Source organism: Podarcis tiliguerta (genome assembly GCF_965153285.1).
Source record: "Podarcis tiliguerta genome assembly, chromosome: 11".
Taxonomy (NCBI): domain Eukaryota; kingdom Metazoa; phylum Chordata; class Lepidosauria; order Squamata; family Lacertidae; genus Podarcis; species Podarcis tiliguerta.
The window spans coordinates 46,924,474-46,949,653 of NC_139544.1; the positions used below are offsets into that span (position 1 = coordinate 46,924,474).

At 45.0% G+C, this 25,180-nt stretch overlaps 1 protein-coding gene across 4 annotated transcripts in view; it reads left to right on the forward strand.

Annotated features, from left to right (window-relative positions):
• The window catches only part of PRLR (prolactin receptor), a 115,664-nt gene that overhangs the window by 19,732 nt on the left and 70,752 nt on the right, over window positions 1-25,180 (forward strand). For 3 of the 4 annotated variants that reach the window (XM_083402779.1, XM_083402781.1, XM_083402783.1), the window contains exon 1: window positions 12,411-12,616. The exons of the other annotated variant lie outside the window; for it this stretch is intronic. The gene's annotated coding sequence lies outside the window, so the exon portion shown is untranslated. Of the gene's footprint in view, window positions 1-12,410; window positions 12,617-25,180 lie in introns of those variants that run through there. 4 annotated transcript variants of the gene reach the window in all.

The window sequence follows — 25,180 nt, forward strand, 5'->3', positions numbered from 1 at the left end:
TTAAACCACTGAGCCTAGGACTTGCCGATCAGAAGGTCGCGGTTCGAATCCCCGTGACGGGGTGATCTCCCATTGCTCAGTCCCTGCTCCTGCCAACCTAGCAGTTCAAAAGCACATCAAAGTGCAAGTAGATGAATAGGTACCACTCCGGCGGGAAGGTAAACGGCATTACTGTGCGCTGCTCTGGTTCGCCAGAAGCGGCTTAGTCATGCTGGCCACATGACCCGGAAGCTGTACGCCGGCTCCCTCGGCCAGTAAAGCGAGATGAGCGCCGCAACCCCAGAGTCGGCCACGACTGGACCTAATGGTCAGGGGTCCCTTTACCTTTATTTTGCTGTATGAGGACTAACAGGCACGAGCAAGTGCTGGAAAATGGGTATCATGCTTGTTCTTCAACTAAGAATTCACCTCACGGAGTTACAATTTTCAGAGTTCCCTGGGGGTCATGAACTGGCAGGACGACAGGTAGAAGGAAGAGGGCCCCCTGTCCCCATGAACGTGGTGGGCTCTGAGGCGTAGGGAGTAGCAGGAGGGGCACTCTAGAAGGCTGAGGCAGGCAAGGGCCTTAGCTGGCCAGCTGGGGCTTGCTAGCTCTGGGAGAAGGTGTGTGATTCCTCAGCTGGAGTAGACTTGGAACAGGTGAGAGTCACATGCCTCATCAAGCCCAGATGCTGCAATCAGCATGCAAAGTATAAAAGGGAAGCAGAGCTGAATTGCTGTGTCTGCTCAACTGCCCATGTTGAGGGACCTTGGCTTGGGTGCCCCTGGACCTCTGCAGGAGTTTGCTTTGGGTTTGACTCTGGACAGTATCCTGACAGCTGGACTTCAGACTTGGCCTGCTTGGATTGACCCTGGACTGTGTTTCCTGACCTTTGGACTTTGCTTGCATCTTTGACCTTGCCACCAGGTAGGCCAGGAGTTTGGGGCACTGGGAAGGTGACTGACTATTAAACTACTGAGAATTGGAGCTCTGTGAGTCTCTGAAACTCGCTTGGCACCCTTAACCTAGATTTTCCAGGATTCTTTGAGGGAAGCTATGACTATTAAAATGGCTTAAATGTATATTTTGGGTGTGATCTGAATAATCCATAAGTATTGATGCCTTTGCAGTCTATGGGGCATAGATATCCTTTACAGTATAAGGATTTGGACTACATTTTGGGCATATCCCTCTTCCCATGGAAGATAATTCAAGGTTACTACTGTTTTTATAATCCAGGTGTCTGCATCTGGAAAATGTGCTTATTACAATCATTTTAAGTCAGTGCCTGATGTTGGTTTTAGATGTACTTGATCTATTGGAAAAGGGAAGGTAAGAAATAAGGTTTTGTCTTTCTGGGACAGACTCATCCCCAGGGACTCTGGGCTGCTTTGCACATTAATCTCCATGCTGGGAGAGGTTACTTCTATGTTGGGAAGAAAATGTTATTTATGTGCTAGGGGAAGCAAGTTTTTATGTGTTTTTATTCTCTTGGGTGTGGTTGTTGTTGACCCATTACAGGACCACCTTGGTGGTGGCTCTCTTTTGTGGTGTGCACTTCCTGGTGACTTGCATTTGTCTCCCTCATTAATGTTCTGGAGGAATTTAAAACATCACTGTTTAAATAGGCATTTGATGGCTGGAAGATACTCTTCTCGGCAATCTTGAAACTGCTACCTTTGAGAGTATGCAGTTGTTTAGACCAGTGGTTCCCAAACTTCTTTGTGCGACTGTCAAACAATTAATTGCACATTTATTCAAAATCCAATTAAAACTATTTGGTTTATTTAATTCAACAAAACTGATGTCATTTATACCTCCACCGACCCCGATAATCCCACAACCTCTCTTTGGGAACCACTGTTTCAGACACATTAGATATTATAAATATGCTTTATCTTATTTTATTTTTAATTGCATTGTTGTATCACTTATGTGTTTGCTGCCCTGGGCTACTTAAGGAGGAAGAGCAAGGCATAAATTTCATTCATTTATTCCACATTCTCCCATCTCTCCTGCTGAGTTTGCTAGCAGAAGCGGCAAGGTCCTGCAAAGTCTGCAATGTTTTTCTTATCCAGTAGCTTAACAATCATTATTGCAGGGGAAGCTGAGCTCTTGCAAGGCACCAGGCTTGGTCTGACATTGCAGGTTTTACAGTGCTATTAATTTGCAAATATTATGTCAGCAGCTAAATGAATTCTCTGAATCGCAGAGCTTAGATTCATGTATCCGTAGAAGGTGTCAATTTAAATTCCTAACTTTTTCAAACTTAAATTAAACTTCATTTCTTCATCAATGTGAGTGCATTTTTGCCTAATGTATGTATTTTTATATGCACTTTTTGGGGGTCAAAGAACTGCATGGCAGCATTTGAAGGAGGGTGCATTTTGATAGCTGTGTTTTAAGTCTATGTATTTGTTTGGGAAACGGGAATGTCTTGCCCATTCCTTTCTTCCAAGGGTGCCAACCTGAATAAAATATGAAGGGCTAGGTAAGCCCTGCCCCACATAATTGATCACAAGATGGGGTGCGTGCAAACCATCTAAATAACGATGCCCATCAACTTCAGTGGGGTCCAGACCCCTCAAATATTTTATTGGGGGGGGCAAAGAGACCTCAGCCCATAGGAGTTGGTTCCTATGCTTTCTTCATCACCACTGAAGAAAACTCAGTAGAGTAATAATAATTTTATTAACTATTTTTGTGAACCTGGTCAGAACTTAGATCTGGTTTCCACTTCCAGAATGGATCGGCTTTAAATCAGCTGTAAAAGCTGTCATTGTGGTGATGGGCAGCAGGAGTGCCAACGTGGCCCTGCGATTGTGGGTGCCATGCAGCGTGCATGGCCCTGGTGCCAAAATTTGTGGGTACCCAGCCCCTTCATGGGCAATTTTGTGGGTGCTTGGGCACCCAGGGCCCCAGGGAATTGGCACCTAGGATGGGCAGACTGAGGAAAACTTATTTGAAAAGCATGTGGAGTTTAGTATCCTGACATGACCCCAAATCCCAAATCTTGCGAAGCAGAAACTAAAAAAAAAAAGGGGGTCAGAAGAGTTATTCTCATGAATGGTAACATCATGCCATGTTCTGAGGACAGATGGTTACAACGGTAACGAGATTAGCTGCTTACTCAGCATCTGCTAAAATAAGTATTTAACACACACATCTGCCACCCGACAATTCAGCCTAAATCCCAAGCCAGCTGAAAAAGGTCGGGCACACAAGTAATCGCAAGAATTTTTATTTAAGCAGCTGTTAAGTTTGTTTTTAAATAAAATCCTTCTGTTTGTTTGCTTATACAAAGTATGAAGGTTAGTGGGTGAACCTGAGCCATTCTCTAGGCCTAACCTACCTTACAAGGTTGTTATGAGGATAAGATGAGGAGGTAGGGAACCATGCACCCCACGTTGTACAATGAATGAATACAACATACTATGCTGTAATGGAGGGACGCGGGTGGCGCTGTGGGTTAAACCACAGAGCCTAGGACTTGCCAATCAGAAGGTCGGCGGTTCGAATTCCCGTGATGAGGTGAGCTCCTGTTTCTCGGTCCCTGCTCCTGCCAACCTAGCAGTTCGAAAGCACGTCAAAGTGCAAGTAGATAAATAGGTACCGCTCTGGTGGGAAGGTAAACGGCGTTTCCGTGTGCTGCTCTGGTTCGCCAGAAGCGGCTTGGTCATGCTGGCCACAAGACCCGGAAGCTGTACGCTGGCTCCCTTGGCCAATAAAGTGAGATGAGCACCGCAACCCCAGAGTCTGCCACGACTGGACATAATGGTCAGGGTCCCTTTACCTGTTATGCTGTAATGGACATGTAGCCACAGGTACTATGGAACATATGAACTGCCTTAAACAGCTGCTGCTTTCCAGTGTGGCTGGCTGCGTTTCACCACGAATGGGCAGAAACCTTCAGACAAAAGCCTCTCCTAGCTCTTGCTCTCCCAATGAATTATGTTCCTTCTCCAAGTTCCATCGTGGGACTTAAGTGGTCTCCCCTTGTAGTCTCTAATTGAGGCATTAACTAGGATGGCTACATCAAGTGTTCTTATCCATTCTTTTGTCCCAAAGACAGCAACACTGCAATATTTCATAAACCTCCTCCCTAGCTTTGTTTTGGGAAAGTATTGTTTTATGAAACGCTTTCAGATCTGGTGGAGAAAATGCTTCTTTATTGCTGGGAATATGGCCAGCAATGAGTGTCTTTATGGATATATATCCCCCCCCCCCCATTATATCTGTAATAAATGAAAAGATGTCCTTGGCTAGGTAATAAAAAGCTCAATAGGGATGCCAAAGTGATTATACAACTTGTTTTCTTCTTCATCACGGCTGTTTGCTAGAGGATTCTCTAACACAGTGCAAACATGTACAAAGAGCAGTGGAACGGGATCAAGTATAACTCTGGCTTATTTCAAGTCTGTGTCTGGGATGAAAACATTCTGCAGACGGGAAAGTGTATCTCCCTTCTGCTTTTCAGTCAGAAGGATGGGCAGAACTGCCGCTCTTTCCACCAGAAACAGTACAATGGGACTGGGTTTTGTGTCCAGATTCCACCAAGTCCTCTAGGTTGCTTCCCAGAATCCAGTTAACTCCTGGAAAGTGATGGGGAAATTCCTTGAAAAGTGTGGAATAAATGAATGATTAATGAAAAGATGACTACTCCGTAAGTAAATCGAGATGAGTGCAGTATGAATGTCCATTGTGGTACACTCTCCACAAATGAAACTGTTCAATAAAAACAGAATATTGCTACATGTCACCCTGATCTCCACAGCAGTGTAAGATTCCAGGGGTTACAGGCACTTACCCAGGATTTGTGTTTCCTTTTGGGCACGAGGGACAGCAGAGACTGTGGTGTCTTTATGATATATGGTTTATTTACACATTTTCTTCTTCTTTGGCTTGTAGCCAAGCAAGATTGTCTTGTCTTCCATAAACATGGTTTTAAAAGTGAATCTGTAAGTAACTGTGGAGGCCAATTCTGGATCCACACGTCCTTCCACAGTGGGAACACTGGTTTCCAAGTGGGAGTTGATCATTTTGAGGATTTGCCAAGCCTTCCTCTTAGCATGTTTCTCCCTTTCATCCTGAGTTTGAGCCTCTTCAAAGCCCATGACACCTTTGGGAAAGGCTGTTCTCCAATTGGAGCACTTGCAGGCCATGTTTCCCAGTTGTCAGTGTTTATACTACCTTTTTTTTAGATTTTCCTTGAAAGAATATTTGAACCTCTTTTGTTTTTGTTTTTTATAATATATTTAAGTTTTCAATATATTACAAAAATTAGAGAAGAAAAAAAAATTAAAAGAGTAAAAAGAAGAAAAAAATACAAAATAAAAACAGTTAAAAACAAATCAGTCTTTCCATTTCATATTTTTCATTTACTTGTTTCCCCAACCTCCCCACACCTCCCCTTCTTGCATTCCAATTCAATTGGTTAATTCAGCAAATTCTTTCCCTCTTTAATTTTATCTTAATCTTTTATCTTGATATATTATAGCTTTAAATTATCACCGTTAACAATCCATTTTTACATATTCCTTAACATTGCTGCTAAAAAATCCCACTTAACTTCAATCCAGCATCATTCTAACATTCTTTAATTTTACAATGTTTCTGTAAGTAGTCTTTAAATTTCTTCCAATCTTCTTCCACTGACTCTTCTCCCTGGTCTCGGATTCTACTGTCTCGGATTCTGCCTCTTTTGTTGACCACCAGCATTATGCTTACCATTTTTAAGTTGGGAATAGAGAAGTTGCTTTGGACGATGATAATCAGGCATCCACACAACATAACCAGTCCAATGAAGTTGATGTTGAAGAATCATTGCTTCTTCCAGTACACTGTAGTGTCTTTATGATATACAATTTATTTACACATATATACAACCTGAACCTGCGATGGAGAGATTCCTAGCATGACACTCCAAGAGGGTCTCTTCCTTCTCTCATAGGCACAGTAGCCTTAGATCCAAAACAGAAATCAGCCATGCTGTCGGTCTCCTTTTACAGACTGTCAGTTCTGCTAGCGCATCACTGCCAACTGCCATCCTAAAAACTCCACACACACCCCGCCGCAAACTCTCTTGAGCAGGGGTGCTCAAACTTTTTTCAAAGAGGGCCAGATTTGATGACGTGAACATGAGTGAGGGCCAACCAAAGTTGAGCTTTTTTTTAGGATTGAAGTTGTTGAGCTTTAAGTTGCGGAGCTTTTTTAGGGATTTTACCCTAGGACATATACTGCCACGGGGGCTGGATTAAATCGACCGATGGGCAGGATTAGGCCCCAAAACAGATTTTGGACATGCCTACTCTAGGGGAAGGAGGGGTTCACACCCTTCTGCGCAGAGCAACTGCTTTGTTAATTGCCCACCTCCCTGCCTCTGTTGGGGCAACAAAGCCTTATGATGGCCAAGTCATTAACCTAATGACCCACACTCAGCGAGAGATCCCCAGGCTGGCTTGGCTTGTATTTTTAACACAAGCACTGGATCCAGGGGTTCAGTGCTTGAGACACAGTTTAACTCCTCTAACCTTGATTAATTCTAACTTTAATTGGACCCAGGAGTTTAGGATGCCTTGCACCCCACTAACTTGTAACAATATAAAATCTAACCCCTGAGTAAGCTTTGTGCAAGCAAATCAAGGCAAATGCCTGGTGAAGAGTGTTGGAGATCTCAGAAGCTTGCCACATTTTAAATTGATCCTAATAAAGGTATTGCCCAGTTGTGGGTTGTGGAGTTGCTGTCATTTTTTCAGCATGGACCAAGAATAGCTTGATGATCTGTTCCTCTTCCCAGAGAACTCTGGGAATTGTCGCTTTGTGAGATGGATAAAGGAGTCTCCTAGGAACTCTCAGCACCCTTAACAAACTACAGTTCCCAGATTCAGTGGGGGGGGGGGGAGCTTTAAATGGATGGTGTGGATGTGTCCTTTGACTGTTTCAGCATTTTTCATTTCTTCCCTTGTCATTTCTCTCTTGGAAAGGAACTATTTTTACCCCGATCATGAGCACTGTTATTAGGTGCTATTAAGAACAACAAAAATCTAGCAAGGAGGATTTATTTTGATTGACAGAAATAGGCTTTGCTGGAGATAAACCAGGAACAAGAATCTCCAGCTGCCCCTTTTCACATGTGAGCATCTCAGTCACTGCTTTTGAGCATGCCTTTGAATTTCATAGGCCACCTACCAGGAAGCTTAAATGTACATGCCAGTTTCAAGTAGAGATTGGGCAGGGAGAAGACATTTGGTGCATCTTGCATTTAGAACAGATCTTACCGTGATTTTCATGCTCTGAAGTGGTCCAGGAATTGAAACTCAGCTATCCTTCAGAATTCACACTTCTCCAAATGTTGCAGTGCAATTCTCTGTCCATGTATTGAGTACCAAAAAATAATGATAATAATGCATCAAGTGATATGGAAATGTGAGGAATTGAAATTAAGGTTGAAAAAATGCAAACCTGAGGGAAACCAAAATGGACAGATTTCCCTATCCCTGGTCTCATGCTGGTTCTTAACACCACAGTGGTGTTTGGGTCAGTCAATTCTTAGGGTGACTACATCACATGGTGCAAAAAGTGGAAAACACACGTACAAGGACAGCTATCCAGGGGCTCCTCCAGATGACTAGTTTATTGAGCGTTCACCCCAATTGTCTTGTGTAAAGTTTAAGCAGAGTTTATTTATTGTAGGAAGCTTTGTGCAAGAAAATTGGGGTGAATGTTCAATAAACGGTGTCGGTCCAGTATATCTGAAGGAGTGTCTCCACACCCACGTTCTACCCGCCAAGGGCCTTCTGGCGGTTTCCTCATTGTGAGAAGCCAAGTTACAGGGAACCAGGCAGAGGGCCTTCTTGGTAGTGGCACCTGCCCTGTGGAACGCCCTCCCACCAGATGTCAAAGAGAAGAACTACTACCAGATTTTCAGAAGACATCTGAAGGCAGCCCTGTTTAGGGAAGCTTTTAATGTTTGATGTATTATGGTATTTTAATATTATGTTGGAAGCCGCCCAGAGTGGCTGGGGAAGCCCAGCCAGATGGATGGGGTATAAATAATATATTATTATTATTATTATTATTATTATTATTATTATTATTATTAACAATAATGATGATGATCTGAATGCTCTTAGTTGAACATTTGTTCAGATTTCTTTGCAGGGAGGTTATATGGCAATGAGTATTCATCGTGATTTGCTTGCACAGATAGTTATGCAATTTCTCACCAGACATTTACCCTAGAGTTTTTGGTGTATTACCCTGTCACTTTTCCAACTGCAAAAGGTTTATTTTAATTTTTTTTTTAAAAAAAGTGGCGCTGTTGTGCAAGAGCAGGCATCTCCAAACTCGGCCCTCCAATTCCCATCATTCCTTTACCACTGGTCTTGTTAGCTAGGGATGATGGGAGTTGTAGTCCCAAAACATCTGGACGGCCGAGTTTGGGGGTGCCTGTGCTAGAGCATTTTAATCTACAGCAAGCCTGCAGTTTACACACATTTAATTTGTGTGCAGTGGGGGGGGGGGGGCCATGGCCCCAGGCACATTTTTGGAGAGGGCGCAATGAGGCGCCCCCCCATGACAGGCTCCCTCATTGAGGGAAGCCTTGCCCGGCCTAGCCTTTGGGGTTGGAGCGGTGGTGGCAGCTGTGCCTTCTCCTTAGGGCAGCCCATCTCAATACTCCAAGTATTATTTCAACTCCCATTAGATCCAGCACCCATTAGACCCAGGAATTTAAGGGAATCAAGGCCCCCATAAACTCATAACATTACCCCCTCCTAAAAACCACACATCTGTCCCAGGTGTGCAAAACACAATTGCAGCTTCCCTGTAGAAAATGGACACAGTTTACCAAAAGCATTACCAAAAGAGAGCCAGTGTGGTGTAGTGGTTAAGAGCGGTAGTCTCGTAAGCTGGGGAACCGGGTTCGCGTCTCCGCTCCTCCACATGCAGCTGCTGGGTGACCTTGGGCCAGTCACACTTCTTTGAAGTCTCTCAGCCCCACTCACCTCACAGAGTGTTTGTTGTGGGGGAGGAAGGGAAAGGAGAATGTTAGCCGCTTTGAGATTCCTTAAAGGGAGTGAAAGGCGGGATATCAAATCCAAACTCCTCCTCCTCTTCTTCTTCTTCTTCTTCTTCTTCTTCTTCTTCTTCTTCTAAAACACATATTATCAAGAACGGATAATAAAACACCATTAAACTTTTGACCCAATAACAACACACGGTCAGCTTATCAGGTGTAGTTTTGCAACGTTCTCAGGCAGGAGTTGCAGGTGTTGCAAGCCACTGCAGCAGCTCTTTTGCTATCCATCTCTCTTGGTCCTATATATAACATGACAGCAGTGGCGTAGCGTGGGTTGTCAGCACCCGGGGCAAGGCAAGTAACTTGCGCCCCCTAACCCGTGGATTTTAGCACTGATTTTAGCACTGCGAGTGCGAGCACCCGCGCCCGGTGCGGCCGGCCCCCCCTGCACCCCCCACGTTATGCCACTGCATGACAGCACTCCGGGTCTCCCCCTTAAACATCTCCACTAAATGCCCTCAAAAAAGCCCCTATTTAAAAGTCTTGCTGACAAGCTCCCAGGAGCTGCAATCAGCTGAATAGAACTGGCTCCGGCTACTAACTCTTCCCCCAACTCACTTACCGCTTCATTTGGAACCAATTGAAGTTTCCTAGTTTCCAGTATGGACCAGTATAGCTTTTATATTCACCTTCAGAGTCCTTTTCCACAGGTGTTGCATAGAGAAGGAAAAACGGGCAATAACTGACAATCAGATCTTTTCTGTGGTTCTGTTTTCTTTATTGTTGTGTCGTATTTCAGAATGATTTGATTGTATTTTGTGTATCATTTATTTATTTTATTTATTTCCATCATTATAAAACCATTAATATGCAATCTCTACAAATCAATGCCCGTCATTGCTAATTCCCGATTGCAGCATCAAGCACAGAGATCAAGGAGACTCCTTGAGTAGTATCTATTATGTCCTTAAGTTAACCATGTGTTAGAAATTAGATTAGGTTTCTAATTAGATGGAAGCCATCTTGTGGTTTTGTTTTTAATTAAAAGTTGCAGTATAAATATGTTTTCAAGGAAGGGTTGGATTTTTTTAAAAAAAAATGTAATGAATTGACCAATTAAAACTAAAGTTCATAGGAAGGAAAAGCGTAGGGGTAGCACCGGGCAAATGTGAGCCAATACACTTGTGGTTACTTAGGGTACAATTTTGTCCCTTAGTGTTGACGTTTGGGGAGGGAAATAAGGATGGGACATAGGTTAGGGCCCCACCAGCCTCCATGCCCAGAAGGGAGAGTCTTTGGTACTGATGGGACTCTACCATGATGGGGGAGCAACAACTGTCATAGGTTCTGCTGCTGGTAGCTGGCAGAAAGAGTTGGTGTGCGGGCCCTGGAGACTTCAGAAAGACAGGGAAAAGGAGCACCTGAGAGCCATTTTTGTCTCATTTCATTCAAAAATGATCTCATTTTTGAAAACATAAAGCCTGATTGTCACCCAGATGTGTTTCACACCTTAAACAAAGCACAGAGGTTAGTGAAGGTGTGAGAAAGCTCTGAGGCTTTGTATTATCAAAGATGATGATCAATCACTGCTTCTTTATCCCATTTTCCTAAGTGTTAGCCAATATGTGCAATATGTACCTGATAGTATCTTTAATTAAATATTTATAATCTGCACTTTCATAAAGTATACCAAGGCAGCTTGCAACATACAAGACATCATAAAACCAATGTTTATAAAACATAATCAAAACATCAATAAAGTAAATACTGGTCAGCTGAAAGACATCTGAAGAGGTTCCTGCCGAATCTTTGCTGGCAAGGAGTTCTGTGGGGCAGGGCCTGCCACGCTAAAGACTTGGCCCCTAATAGACGTCAACCGAAACTCAGAGGCATGGGGAGCCACCAGAAGTGCCCCATTGTTAGGAGCAAGCCTGCAATCAATCACACTGTGCAAGTTGGAGTTAACGCTTTATTGGCAAAAACATGTTCTGCACAGTAGTGTCAGACCTAATGAAAAAAAGCAACTCATCTCTGGTAGGTCTTGTCCCCATGAAGCAGGTGCTGAGACTGAAGGTCCCCACCTCCCCACAGCTGCCTAAGCCCCCTCCTCTCCGTGGTTTCCCCAAGCAATCTGAGACTGCATCTGCACACGGCCAACCTCTCCTCTGCCCTTTCCATGCCTCTTCTGGTTCTGGGAGACAAGGCAGGAAGGGAACTGGTCACAGCAGGAGGGGGAGACAGCCATGACATTTCACCAGCCTGACTCATCTCTGCCTCTTGGCCTCTGTCCTGCCAACCTCTTGCTCTCCCTTCTCACTAAGCCCTGTTACTCCTTCAGCTTCCTCTACCACCTCCCAGTCTTCTCCCTCTTCTCCCTGTGACCACTCCTCTTTGTCCCACCACCAGTCCCTGGGCTCTGGGCCTTTTCCCCTTGGTGGTTCCCCGGCTGGTTCCTCCCACCACTCCTTTGCGTCCAACCAGTCCGTTGCACCCAACATTGATTGAGGTGGAGTATGAGAGATCAGCTGCTCCTTGGGCCCAAGTTATTTAGGGTTTTGTGAATTAACACAAGAGCCTTGAACCTGGGCCAGTAGTTTCTGAAAGACAGTTCTGGAGAACCAAAAAGCTCACCCACTGCTTTGTTACAATTAGGTTGGTCCTATTAATAAAGGTATTATACAGCTGTGGATTTAGCTCCTTTTTCATAATTCTTGGTTGCAAGGAGAATCTTCCATGTATACACTTGTCTGTACACATAATATTATTTCAGACTTGCTAATGAACAGGGATTGGAGCATTAATTTCCTCTGTTCCTGCTCCCTCCTTTTCACACTTCTCTGTAGGGTTCCATGACATCCATATCTGAAAATGGCTACTAGGATACACAATTCTGCTACCTGGGTGAACAAAACTTACCTGATAATCCTGGCAAAAATTCTGCCCGGTGTTGACAGCTGTGGCTGTTTTTTTCCCTCACTGACAGAGTCTCTGCCAAGCCTCTTCAGATAAATTCTAGTCCTGTTCCTTTCACATCAGTGCAGAATGGCATACAAATCACTATCAGCCCCTTTCAGATTCGAAAGGCTTTGCTATTTCTCATGTGTATGATTTTTCCTGCCGTGCATAGGGACGTCTACAAGCCCTTTGTAGGGAAAGTACATCGACGGTGAATTTAAAAGCATACACACAAGTTTCTCTTGTGCGCTTGGACATAAACCTTAAAAATGTAAATCTGAGGCTGAAAATATGTCTCCATTGCTACATCCATGTAATCTGTCCTCTGTAACCTTGTAAAGCTGTCAGTCTCAGGACACTTAGCATAGTGAAGAAAATCATTGTTTTGCCTGCAGCAAGGAACATTAATGTTGCAATCCTGGCTCCTCCTCCGTTTCCCACCGAGATGATTGGCTGAATATCTAAGGCTCTAAGCTCCAAACTGTACAGATTTTCTCGTTCTGCCTGTGGTCGTGCTCCTTTCGCTTCTCCCGGGTCTTGCTTTCTCTCTGGATTTACTGAACCAGTTGAAAACTATCTTACCAACACTGGGTTTTAATTTTCCCCGTCCAGGAAGCCTTTCCCGAGCTGGCATGGATCGAACCAGACTTTGTTACTTGAGTGTGAGTACTGTGGTTTTAACTTAGTCTTACAGCTGGTCTGTTCCTTTAAACAGAGAGATTGCCTTTTAAATGTACGTACAATATAACATGGTCTGTAATTTTACTGACAGAGCAAGGAAAGCTCTTTGTACCTTCATAAAACGAATATCAAAGTGTTATGAAACAGCACGGAGTGTGTGATCGTCGGCAGCTAGTTAAGGATCTAATCATTTGCTAGTTTGGTGAGCTCTGCTAAAAACAGCAGAAGGCAAGGACCTGTTGCTTGAACTGTTCGCGTAATAATTTGTGAGGCTGCATTCAATCATTTAGGAGGCATTTCTGGGTTGTTGTTGTTTTTTCTTTAAAAAACCACATTGTGCCTGTGGGCATCTCGTGACGCCACTCACCTTCTGCACCCCATATGGGTGTCACTTGAACCTGCTGAAACTGCCTTCATGACCTCAGACTTAACAACCGATGAAAATAAGTTGGAGGTGAAAAACACACAGCTCCTCCAAAGGTACATGTGGAACTAACAGCTGCTTTTCACCTCCCCAGTCTGTCCGAACATTGCAGTCGTCATCAGAGACCTTCCTCCATGTCTCCCCACCTTCTGAGTAGTGACTAGAGAGTGGACCTTTCTGGCCATGGTCCAAGGAAGCTACCTCTGGAGATATTTGGGGGACAGGCACAAAACCTTTCAGTTTTTCCTGGGCATTCAAGCTACTCTGGAACGCCCTCTCTGTGGATCAAATCTGCCAGGTCCTAGGGGCCAAGTCACTTTCCCTCCATGTTTTTTTGAGGGGGCTGGGCCCTCTCAATGCTCAGAGGGTATTCGGCTCCGCCCCCTGGCTCCTTGTGTGACATCACAATGTTGCATTGCGCCCCCTCAATCATCTTGAGAAGATGGCCTCTGCTAGGAACACTTCCAATTCTGCTTAAGTTTTGATGGCCGCCGTAGGCAAATCATTTATAGCTTGCAGCTCTTTCAGTCTTAAGATTGCGGCACCCATGGTTTTTCCCCACACAGAGGTGTGAAGGAGAAAAAGAGTTGGACGCTTGTGTGTATGTCTAATATCATACATGAAGATAGACACGCAGACCATTCCTCTGTATCACTTGGAAGAACAGTATCTGTTGAAAATGCACTGAGTGTCTCCACTGTTGAATTTTTAGGAAGTTTAAAAACATTCTGGTTTACTTGGGCACCTGACGGCTGAAATTCCTGGGAACCCTCAGATTATTAGTTCAGAGTAGGCGATTGCTTTTAGGAAAACTGTTTTCATTGTATTGTTTTGGTATGCTTGTCACCCTGGACTTCTTTGAGGGAAGGTGCAGGGTATAAGCTCAAGAAAGAAATACTGTTACTATAATGCAATTTTCTCCCAGAACATTTTCTGAGCATATTACAACGAAAGGTAGTTCAGCAAACATCTGGCAGGTACCACATTACAGCTCCCATCAGCCCAATGGTCAGGGATGATTGCATCTGAAGTCTAACGTCATTTGGAGAGCAGCACCATTGGCTGCCCCTGATCTAAATGGTGGATGTGCTCCATAAGGTTTGTGGATGGATGTGGCTGTTTATACGCACGCTAGGAATACACAGACTTCAGTGATTTGTATGTAAGCTTTGAAGAAAGGGAGATAATGGTTCTTCTTACTTAGCTTCAGAGCCCCGCCTCTACTAATATTGTTTCAGATGATTGGTTTTCTGTTTGAGGTTTCTTTTCCATGTTTCTGCATTAGAACAGTTTCCCTGGGGCCTGGAAAACTTCATATTTGATTAGATCTCCTTTGAAACATTGTAGCTGAAAAGCCAGATAGCAATGCTGCGAACAATTAAATTAAATTAAATCAAATCAAATCCAAGATAGGAGTTTTGCTTACTTTCAAATTACTTGCATTATGGAGTCTTCTTGTTTTTTTAAAAAAAGAGGTGATATATGTTAAGTAAGTTTGATTTAGAATGGTTAAATTGAACTTTCGTTACACTAGGGGGGATTTTTTATGGCATATCAGCTGCAATGTAGGAAGGTAATAATGACATGGACTGGGCATTTCCACAAGAGATTTAAAAATGCATCTGAGCCTCTCTTGTACTGTTCTAGGCGTGAGTGTTACTGTGGGGTGGAAGAGACAAGGAATATTGGGTGTGTGATCTAGTCAATATGTATCTAACTTTGGGGCGCAGGTATTCTAGATCAATTGGCACGAATCTGATTTAAATCTCATCTGTAGGCAAGGGGGGATTGCTTTAAGGCAGGCATAGGCAAACCCGGCCCTCCATATGTTTTGGGACTACAATTCCCATCATCCCTGACCACTGGTCCTGCTAGCAGGGATCATGGGAGTTGTAGTCTCAAAATATCTGGAGGGCTGAGTTTGCCTATGTCTGCTTTAGGGCTGCTTAGCACAACCTGCTTACTGTGCATACATCCTGATTTGCTAGCTCAAAGCTCATGCAGAGGTTAGACTGTGTCTAGACTTTACTGAGCATTTGTTCTGATTTGATTGTGGCGAGGTTCTGCAGGGATGGTCAGACATCCTGATTTGCTTGTTTGATGGTTACATATCTTCTCGTTCACCATCCATTCATCCTACACTTTTCTGAGTACTTCCTCAACCCTCTCTTAACCACAAAGAATCCATGTCTTTTTTCAAAAGTGGATTTGTTCTGCTAGGGCGACAAAGCACTTTATTCCACGTTAATTGTGCGAACCTACCATAAATTTCCAGCACGTGCTTCCTTGAATGCCTCCTCTGAAATGCTCTCTGCCTGGGGGCGACCTTAGAGGACGTCAATGCAATGTTTCGAATTGTACCTTCCCCCAATTGCAGTGTTTTGACAAGTTGCAAGGAACAGCAGCTGGGGGAAGGGGTTGCAGGGGAAACATGGCAGGTGGGGGAAGAAGGGTTGAGCACCCTTCTTCCCACCGGCTGCTTTTCCCTTGCAAATCGCTTTCTCCCTTGCCCTGACCACCACGGCTTCGCAACTGTCCCCAAACCTGTGTCTATTTCCTTCTATCAAAGAAGTGTTCGAAAATATATGCGTCGCATCAGTGCACTCTCGAGACGGTGGCGGGATTAGCAGCAGGTCCCTGTTGAGGACCTGGCGAGAAATGTGGGTTTGTTGTCTAAACCACTGAGCTTGCCGATCAGAAGGTCGGCGGTTTAAATCCCCACGACGGGGTGAACTCCTATTGCTCAGTCCCAGCTCCTGCCAACCTAGCAATTCGAAAGCACGTCAAAGTGCAAGTAGATAAATAGGTACCACTCCGGCGGGAAGTTAAACGGCATTTATTTGCGCTTCTCTGGTTTCGGTGTTCCGTTGCGCCAGAAGCGGCTTAGTCATGCTGGCCACATGACCCGGAAAAACTGTCTGTGGACGAACGTCGGCTCCCTCGGCCGAGATAAGTGCCGCAACCCTAGAGTAGTCTGTGACTGGACTTAACTGTCAGGGGTCCTTTACCTTTTTTTTTTAATGTATGAAATGGCCCTTAGGGAATCAGATGCAATTGTGTGATGCACAGGATTGCTGCAGCCCATCGCTTGCTGGATAGCATGCGGGGAGGGGGGGCGTGCAACCTGTATGAGTCTGCAATGTCTCGCCCTGCCATTCATAGTCTGTGTTATGAGATGTCTTCAGGGGATGGGAAGAGTAACTCTTACTGCCACCATTTGTGCCCCTGACATTCATTTATTCCTGCAATTCTTATATCAGCTCTGTAAGGTAGGTCACTGATATTATTCCCATATATCAGATGAGAGGGCTAGTACTGAGGCTGAAAGATAGTGCCTTTCCTAAGGATGGTGGCAGATGTCAGAGTTGAGCTGGATTTCCTGTGCCACAAAGTTGCTGCGATGCTGCCCAAGGGCTGCAGGGAGCAGATGCATTTGGGCCCGCCTCAATCTTTTGTTTTTTCTGAGGAGCCAGCCCTCCTCCCCCATTATTTTAAATTTTGTTCTTATTAAATATTTAATTGGGTTACAAAAGTACATAAGGCATCTGTTTTCCGTTCATAGAATCCTTTCTACAGATCAGTTATATTCGATGTGAGACATTAATGTTTCAAATAGTATAAGGCTTGGGGGAGAAGAGAGGTGTGGGGAGAGAGAAGGGGGTGAGGGGGAATAGTAAGCGTTCATTCCCTTATATGGTGTATGTCAAAGGTTTCGGTGTCCGCGTCATGTAGGTAGGTTCTTTTTCTATTCATTTGTTTTCATTGGCGTTAAGAGAAGTTGGAGACCCAGGACCTGGTTGCTTGCCTTCAGTTGACTGCAGTGTGTGAGAAGGAGGGGTTGTTGGGTCAAGTTAGCTATATCAATGCTGGGTTGCTGTGGGTTCCTGTTGTCGTCTTGTTGGGCTGCGTATGCAGTAAAGGGGAGTCCTCTTGTATGGGTCCCCCTGCATTGTTTCAATATGTTGATTAGCTTTTCTAGTAGGGCTGTTTACCATACAGTTTGGTACTGGTGGTCCATGTTCACTCTTGACTGGTCCATCCAGTGTCTGGTTATGATGCTCCTGGCTGCTGAAAGTAGGTTGCTTATGAGTACTTTGCAGTGTGAGTGTGCATTATTGTCTTGGGAAATATTCAGTAGAGCCTCTCTTGCATTGTTGAGGCTGAACAGGGAGCCATTGCACATACGACTTCAGGGCATTGTGTGGGGACCCCTCAATATTCTTGGAAATATGGCGTCTGTGATGCCACGCAAGTTATTAAGCAACGTGAAACTGCATGATGACGCCAAACATGCATCATGCATGCGTGAATCAGGTATACATCATATATAGGCAGCTCCACTATCATCTTCTCCACAGGCAAGCCTCCAAGTTGCAGAATATCACGAGACTCTTTCTGCCTTGTTTTGAGAGATGAGTCCCTTAGTGCTGAGACACTCCCTTTCTCCAGGGCAGAAGAGTGGATTGCCTACACCACACAAACAAGTCTAAGCAGTGAGCAATATCTGGCATGTAAATGTGCGATGAATGCCATCACTTACCATGTGTTTCAAGCTGGCACTGCTGCCTGATCAAACTGATACCTCAATGAGCCATCGGCATCCTATATGTGGTTTAACACACTCATTTAAAATGAGTTCATCTGAGGATTTGGAGCTGCAGGTGCTGCAACCAGTTGATTATAGGACTTGAAGGGAACGGATTGAAGGAGCTGGGTTGAATGGGAAGGTAAAGGTTTTTTGTTTTCATGTACACATGGACTGGAAATGTTGCTGTTGTTTTTGATGTTAAATGTATTACCTGCCATTCACCAGCAGGTTAAGATTACCATATTTTTCGCTCCATAAGACACACTTTTTTTCCCTCCTAAAATGTAAGGGGAAATGTGTGTGTGTGTGTGTGTGTGTGTTATGGAGTGAGTGGTGCTGTGCAGCTCTCCCCCTCTGAGCAGCGCCCCTTCAGTGAAGCAGGAGGAGAAACGGAGCCCCTTCCGTTTCTCCTCCCGCTTCTCTAGAGAGGCACTGCGCAGAGAGGCCCACCTTAACCTCACTGGGTTGTTGTGAGGTTGTTGTGTGATAGCCCTTGTTTCCCCCCTGAGCAACTTGACAAACAGACAGGAGAACATTATTCTTGTTTTCCCTCTTCAATCAGTCTTGGATTCCATCACTGCCCAAACCATGTGCCTCTGTCTCGCCAAACGGCCAGATGATCCCATTTTTTTTCTGGGGCTTCTGTGAGAGAATGAAATCCAAGCACTAATGCCTGTTAAAATGCTTCTACTGTTCACTTGCAAAATCAAGCTTTTGAAAAGAGTCTCTACAGAAATAAAAGATTCAGAATATTTTTCTTGTTTTCCTCCTCTAAAAACTAGGTGCGTCTTATGGTCGGGTGCGTCTTATACAGCGAAAAATACGGTAGTTTTGATCTCACAGATGTAGAACTTGGAAGTGTGGAAGTACCGTTCCATTTTGGAGATGGCAAAGTGCTGGTCTCGGTGGAATATTTGCTTCCGAAGGATGCTTCCAGACTGTTGCTGTGTTTGGGTGGAGTTCAGTCACATACCAGCAAATTCAGGTTGTGCAATTAAAGCTGGTTTCAAGCTCTTGCACAACAAAACTGCCCAAAAGGTGAGACTTTTTGCAATAAGGAAGGTGATGAGGAAAGTGGGAAATAAAGTATCTTTGACTCAACGTCTTCTAAACTCCCCACAAACAAATCAGGATGAATTCTCAATGAACAGGTCACCTGGAAGCAACCCAAGTGTCCCTGGGAATTGGGCGGTAGCCACCTTGAGGGAGGTATCCCCAACAAATGTGAAATGTACCCCTCTTCTATATATAGAATGCCTCTGGCTTGGTATAGCTGAAGCACTGTGTTTCTGAAAACCATACCTCTGCTCAACAGATATGGTTTTGCCTTAAGGCAAAATAGTACATGCTCCATATTACTCTTTCCCTTCTCCATTCTTAAGTGTGTCTTTGTTGTGCCCTGCAGCACAGCAAGGCCCCACCAGAGCGTAAGGCAGGGCAAATTTCAGACAGGAGGCAAATCTCAGAATCATGCTGCGTTCTGGGGGATGCGGAGCTGTGAAGTTGCTTGGGCAAGTCACAAGCTGAAACTAAGCCTTTCTACGGTAGCAGGTGCAGTCTAATGGTTAGCACCACCTGTGCTGGGAGATGCCGCTCTACTGAAAAGTGAGCATCCTTCTCCAGTAACCTCCTACTGCAACTAAGCAGGAGAGCCTCAGGTCTTCCTTCTGCAGTGGAGTAATCTGAGTCAGATGATGGCAGTACCACATTCTCCAGCTGGGGGGTGGAGATGGTCTTGTATGCCGTTCCCCTTCCACTCCAGAGTCCTCCCCTTCCTCCCTCTAATATCTTAGAATTGTAGAGTTGGAAGGGACCATGAGGGTCATGCATGAATCTTTTCCCCCAGTGTGGGGCTCAAACCCAAGACCCTGAGATTAAGAGCCTCATGCTCTACTGACTGAGCTAGGTGAGGGGATATTACTCCAGGGTCATGGCAGCCTTCTTGGCCCAACAAGCGCAGCATGTTCCCTTGTCTGGCTGCCTGTTTGACAGGGTCTTTAAGTGCTCTCCAGCATGGGATCCCTTCGTTTTCATTGGAACAACTTACATCCTTTGTCACAGATGGGTGAGCTGGCACTTTTGTGTAATAAAGAGATTTTGCTGGAAGGGGTCCAGCACAGTGGATGAGCTAGATTGCTCTGTTTCTGGATGGCCTGTTTTTCCCATTCATTACGGGCCCATCAGTTTATGCAAAATATGAAAACATTGGCTGGAAAGGAATCGCTCTGCTCTTCCACCTCACTGCTAACAATATTGACTCAGACTGTCAAGAAGACAAATCCCTTACAGGAATCTTCCATAATTAAGGCTATATATTTCTTTAGTTTAACGACCTACTGGATCGGCACTAGGGACAGAGGAATCTCTCGATTTCACTTCTCCTAGTTTCTCACTTTTCCCATCCTAAATCCAGGTCTCCCCATTTCTGTATCACTTTGCAATTTTAAATTCATCAGCATTTTAGTGCAAAATTCATTTGATACACATTTTTTTTGCAAGCAATATTTCCTAATATAATGCATTTTCATTAAGATGCACATTCTTATACATGTTACTTTGTTGGAGAACTGCACCACAAAATTTGGAGAAGTGCATTTTATTTTTTTTAAGGAGAGCTGTGTTTTGGTTCACTGTTTTGGAAAGCCCAAATTAGGCAGGTTTACATTAAAATCATACCCAAACCAAATTTCTACCCCATTTGCTAGTCGACACCAAGAGGCTGTTTCTATATTTATGTCAGGATCCATACCACTTATTTGCTCCCAGCAAAGGAAATGAAGACAGATAAAAAAGTTTGCAGGAAGTCGGTAGATCAGTCTGGCTTTTTAACCAGGAGCATGAAAATCAGGAAATTGTAAAGAGTTGAGGCCTGGCAGAAGGATGAACTGTGTCCTTATGTTGAAGCTTGTGGGGCGTTCCAAATTAGAATTAAGATTTTTGAAATGTATTTCACCACATAATCTCAAATACAGCTTTGCTGCTAATTATACTGGGGTATATTTGTCTTTTTCCCTTTTGACTAAGAACTCCTGACTGCACTAAAACTGCCAGCCAGAGGGCCTCCTGCCCTCCTCTGGAGCCCCATAAAGGAGCCTTTTGTTTTAAATAAACACTGCCAACACCAATTTATCACTGCTGTTGATGAAAGAGACATTTGGCTCAGTTCACAAACCAGTTAGGCAGAAGCATTTGAGTTCAAGCCAGATTGATTACCTCTGTTGACTTCAAGTGATGATATTGCCACTGTATTTTGGACAGCCCAGCATATGAGGCAGACGAAATCATTTTCAGCCCCAAAACAAGAGGACAAAACTAGGTAGCCTCCCAGAACTTCCCCACTGTTGATGTGATATCGGATCAGATTTGGTGAGGGAAAGGGAGCATAATGAGTGGGAAAACAAACAAAGGAAATTCAGGAATTGCTCCTTCCACTTCTGTTCGCAATAACTTCTAATGCTGGTTTTTCATTCAGAAAACACCAGTTGAGATGCTATCCATGTATCTCCTACATGTTGTCTAGTTTAACTTGTTTGAGGATTAAGTGCTCCGGCAGCTTGTTAGCATCCTTTGCCATCCTGTTGTGATGATCACTGAACTCACACCAGTCTGATTTGCTCACTCCATGTCAGGCAGGTGTGGCTAATAATCCCTGTGGCTCTTCAGATGCCCCTGAACTACAACTCCCATCAGCTTCAACCACCTTGGCAAGCCAACCTATTAGGAGGCTTGTTCCTGGTCGTTTTATTTACTATTGCTGCATTTTTACTCCCAAGAAGAGCCACATGTCAGATTTCCCCCCGTCTCAGGTGTTAAAATGATTTAGTTAACCTTGTGCACCATTTGACCTGGACCTTGGACAGAGAAACCATCTCTGCTTTTCTGCTTCTGGCAGCATAATGTTCTTGGCTTGGCTTGGACTGGCAGGGTGGCGCAGGTCTAGCCAAACAAAGATACTAATACAGGTTGGTCGTTCACATTTTCACTCACAATAAGCCACACTGAGTGCAGTAGAGCCAGCTTCCTAGTAGGTGTGCTTAGGACTGTGCAGCCTATACAGCAGGCACGGCCAAACATGGACCTCTAGCTGTTTTGGGACTACAACTCCCATCATCCCTAGCTAACAGGACCAGTGGTAAGGGATGATGGGAACTGTGCACGGAAATGTCAGGGATGATGGGAACTGTGCACAGAAACACCATTTACCTTCCCGCTGAAGCGGTACCTATTTATCTACTTGCACTTTGAGGTGCTTTCGAACTGCTAGGTTGGCAGGAGCAGGGACCGAGCAACGGGAGCTCACCCTGTCATGGGGATTCAAACCACTGACCTTCTGATCGGCAAGTCCTAGGCTCTGTGGTTTAACCCACAATGCCACCCGCGTCCCATTTCCATAATTGTTGTTGTTGTTTAGTCGTTCAGTTGTGTCCGACTCTTCGTGACCCCATGGACCAGAGCACGCCAGGCAGCCCTGTCTTCCACTGCCACCCGCAGTTTGGTCAGATTCATGTTTGTAGCTTCAAGAATACTGTCTAACCATCTCGTCCTCTGTCGTCCCCTTCTCCTTGTGCCCTCCATCTTTCCCAACATCAGGGTCTTTTCCAGGGAGTCTTCTCTTCTCATGAGGTGGCCAAAGTATTGGAGCCTCAGCTTCACGATCTGTCCTTCCAGTGAGCACTCAGGGCTGATTTCCTTAAGAATGGATGTGTTTGATCTTCTTGCAGTCCATGGGGCTCTCAAGAGTCTCCTCCAGCACCATAATTCAAAAGCGTCAATTCTTCGGCGATCAGCCTTCTTTATGGTCCAGCTCTCACTTCCATACATCACTACTGGGAAAACCATAGCTTTTACTATACGGACCTTTGTTGGCAAGGCGATGTCTCTACTTTTTAAAATGCTGTCTAGGTTTGTCATTGCTTTCCTCCCAAGAAGCAGGCGTCTCTTAATTTCATGGCTGCTGTCACCATCTGCAGTGATCATGGAGCCCAAGAAAGTAAAATATTTCACTGCCTCCATTTCCTCCCCTTCTATTTGCCAGGAGGTGATGGGACCAGTGGCCATGATCTTCGTTTTTTTGATGTTGAGCTTCAGACCATATTTTGCGCTCTCCTCTTTCACCTTCAATAAAAGGTTTTTTAATTCCTCCTCACTTTCTGCCATCAAGGTTGTGTCATCTGCATATCTGAGGTTGTTGATATTTCTTCCAGCAATCTTAATTCCGGCTAGGGATTCATCCAGCCCAGCCTTTCGCATGATGAATTCTGCATATAAGTTAAATAAGCAGGGAGACAAAATACAGCCTTGTCGTACTCCTTTCCCAATTTTGAACCAATCAGTTGTTCCATATCCAGTTCTAACTGTAGCTTCTTGTCCCACATAGAGATTTCTCAGGAGACAGATGAGGTGATCAGGCACTCCCATTTCTTTAAGAACTTGCCATAGTTTGACTATGAGGGCCACTCTATTTCTTTTGCGGGTTTCTTGCCCACAGTAGTAGATATGATGGTCATCCAAACTGAATTCGCCCATTCCCGTCCATTTTAGTTCACTGATGCCCAGGATGTCAATATTTATTCTTGCCATCTCATTTTTGACCACATCCAACTTACCCAGGTTCATGGTTCTTACATTCCAGGTTCCTATGCAATATTTTTCTTTACAGCATTGGACTTTCCTTTCGCTTCCATGCATATCCGCAACTGAGCGTCCTTTCGGCTTTGGCCTAGCCGCTTCATCAGCTCTGGATCTACTTGTACTTGTCCTCCACTCTTCCCCAGTAGCATGTTGGACACCTTCCGACCTGAGGGGCTCATCTTCCAGCGTCATAACTTTTATATGCCTGTTGTCTTTGTCCATGGAGTTTTCTTGGCAGGGATACTGGAGTGGCTTGCCGGTTCCTGCTCCAGGTGGATCACGTTTGGTCAAAACTCTCCACTATGACCTGTTCATCTTGGGTGCCCTGCTCGGCATAGTTCATAGCTTCTCTGAGTTCTTCAAGCCCCTTCGCCACGGCAAGGCAGTGATCCATGAAGGGGATTTCCATAATTACCTCAAGGCTATTTGCCTTTTGAGGCAGCTCATCTGGCCTGAATACAAAGGCCAGACTCCTCTAGAAGTCTTAGAAGTCTCTCCACTGTAGCTAATCTTTCTCATCTTTTATAATTTCTGAAAAGCAGAAACATGTGATAGATCAAATTCTAGGAAATTTCTAGGAAAATACATGCACACATTGGACTTTTGAAAGCTGCTTGGGAGGGTTTCAAATTACCCATCACAAATCAAGATCAGCCCAGTCATAAAGCCCAGCTTTTCCTACTGCAGAGCAAGCACTGTCAAAGTTAATGGTCCAGAGGTGAGTTTTGAGTAAGCAGGCAAGTACAGAGGCGGCGCAAGGTGGAGGCGGTGGGGTGGCGCCATCCCTGAGGGGTGTGTGAGACAAAATCCCAACTGAGTCCGGTCGCGGCCAAGCCAGATCCCGCCCCCTGGCCTGGCCGGATCACACACACTGGCCTGGCCACCGGGCTGGAATGCACCCCCTGGCCTGGCCACCATGGTGGAGCACCCCCTGGCATGGCCACCGGGCCACATCACTCCCCCCGGCCGGGCATGATCGCCCTGCCCCCTGGGTCAGGAGTCACGGGGGCACGCAGTTACCCCACACTCCCACATGGAGGAGGCAGGCAGGCAGGGGAGAGGGCGGGAGAAGCAGGCGAGCAAAAACAGAGGGGAGCGGGAATGGGCGCCATGCTACTTGTCCCTCCCTATGGACGGTTCGCCCTGCCCCTATGGGCAGTTTGCACCACCGCATGTGTCAGAGAGACTCCTTCCACCACTGGGCAAGACTCCGTAGATAAACAGATGAGCCTGCTTACTCAAAACTCACCTCTGAACCATTAACTTTGACAGTGCTTGCTCTGCAGTAGGAAAAGCTGGGCTTTATGACTGGGCTGATCTTGATTTGTGATGGGTAATTTGGAACCCTCCCAAGCAGCTTTCAAAAGTCCAATGTGTGCATGCATTTTCCTAGAAATTTCCTAGAATTTGATCTATCACATGTTTCTGCTTTTCAGAAATTATAAAAGAGGAGAAAGATTAGCTACAGTGGAGAGACTTCTAGAGGAGTTTGGCCTTTGTATTCAGGCCAGATGAGCTGCCTCAAAAGGCAAATAGCCCTGGGGTAATTATGGAAATGGGACGCGGGTGGCGTTGTGGGTTAAACGGCATTTCCGTGCACTGCTCTGGTTCAGAAGTGGCTTAGTCATGCTGGCCACATGACCCGAAAGCTGTATACCAGCTCCCTCGGCCAGTAAAGCGAGATGAACGCCACAACCCCAGAGTTGGCCACGACTGGACCTAATGGTAAGGGGTCCCTTTACCTTTACCTAATTATGGAAATGTATATATGGGGAGGTGCAGAAATGAAGAACAAATTACTTATGCAGACTGGTCCTCAGCCCCCTTGGAGCATCTGGCTTGTGTCTAAAATAGGGCTAGGTCTGCTTCTACAATGGAACTTCCACAACCCTTGAAAGGACA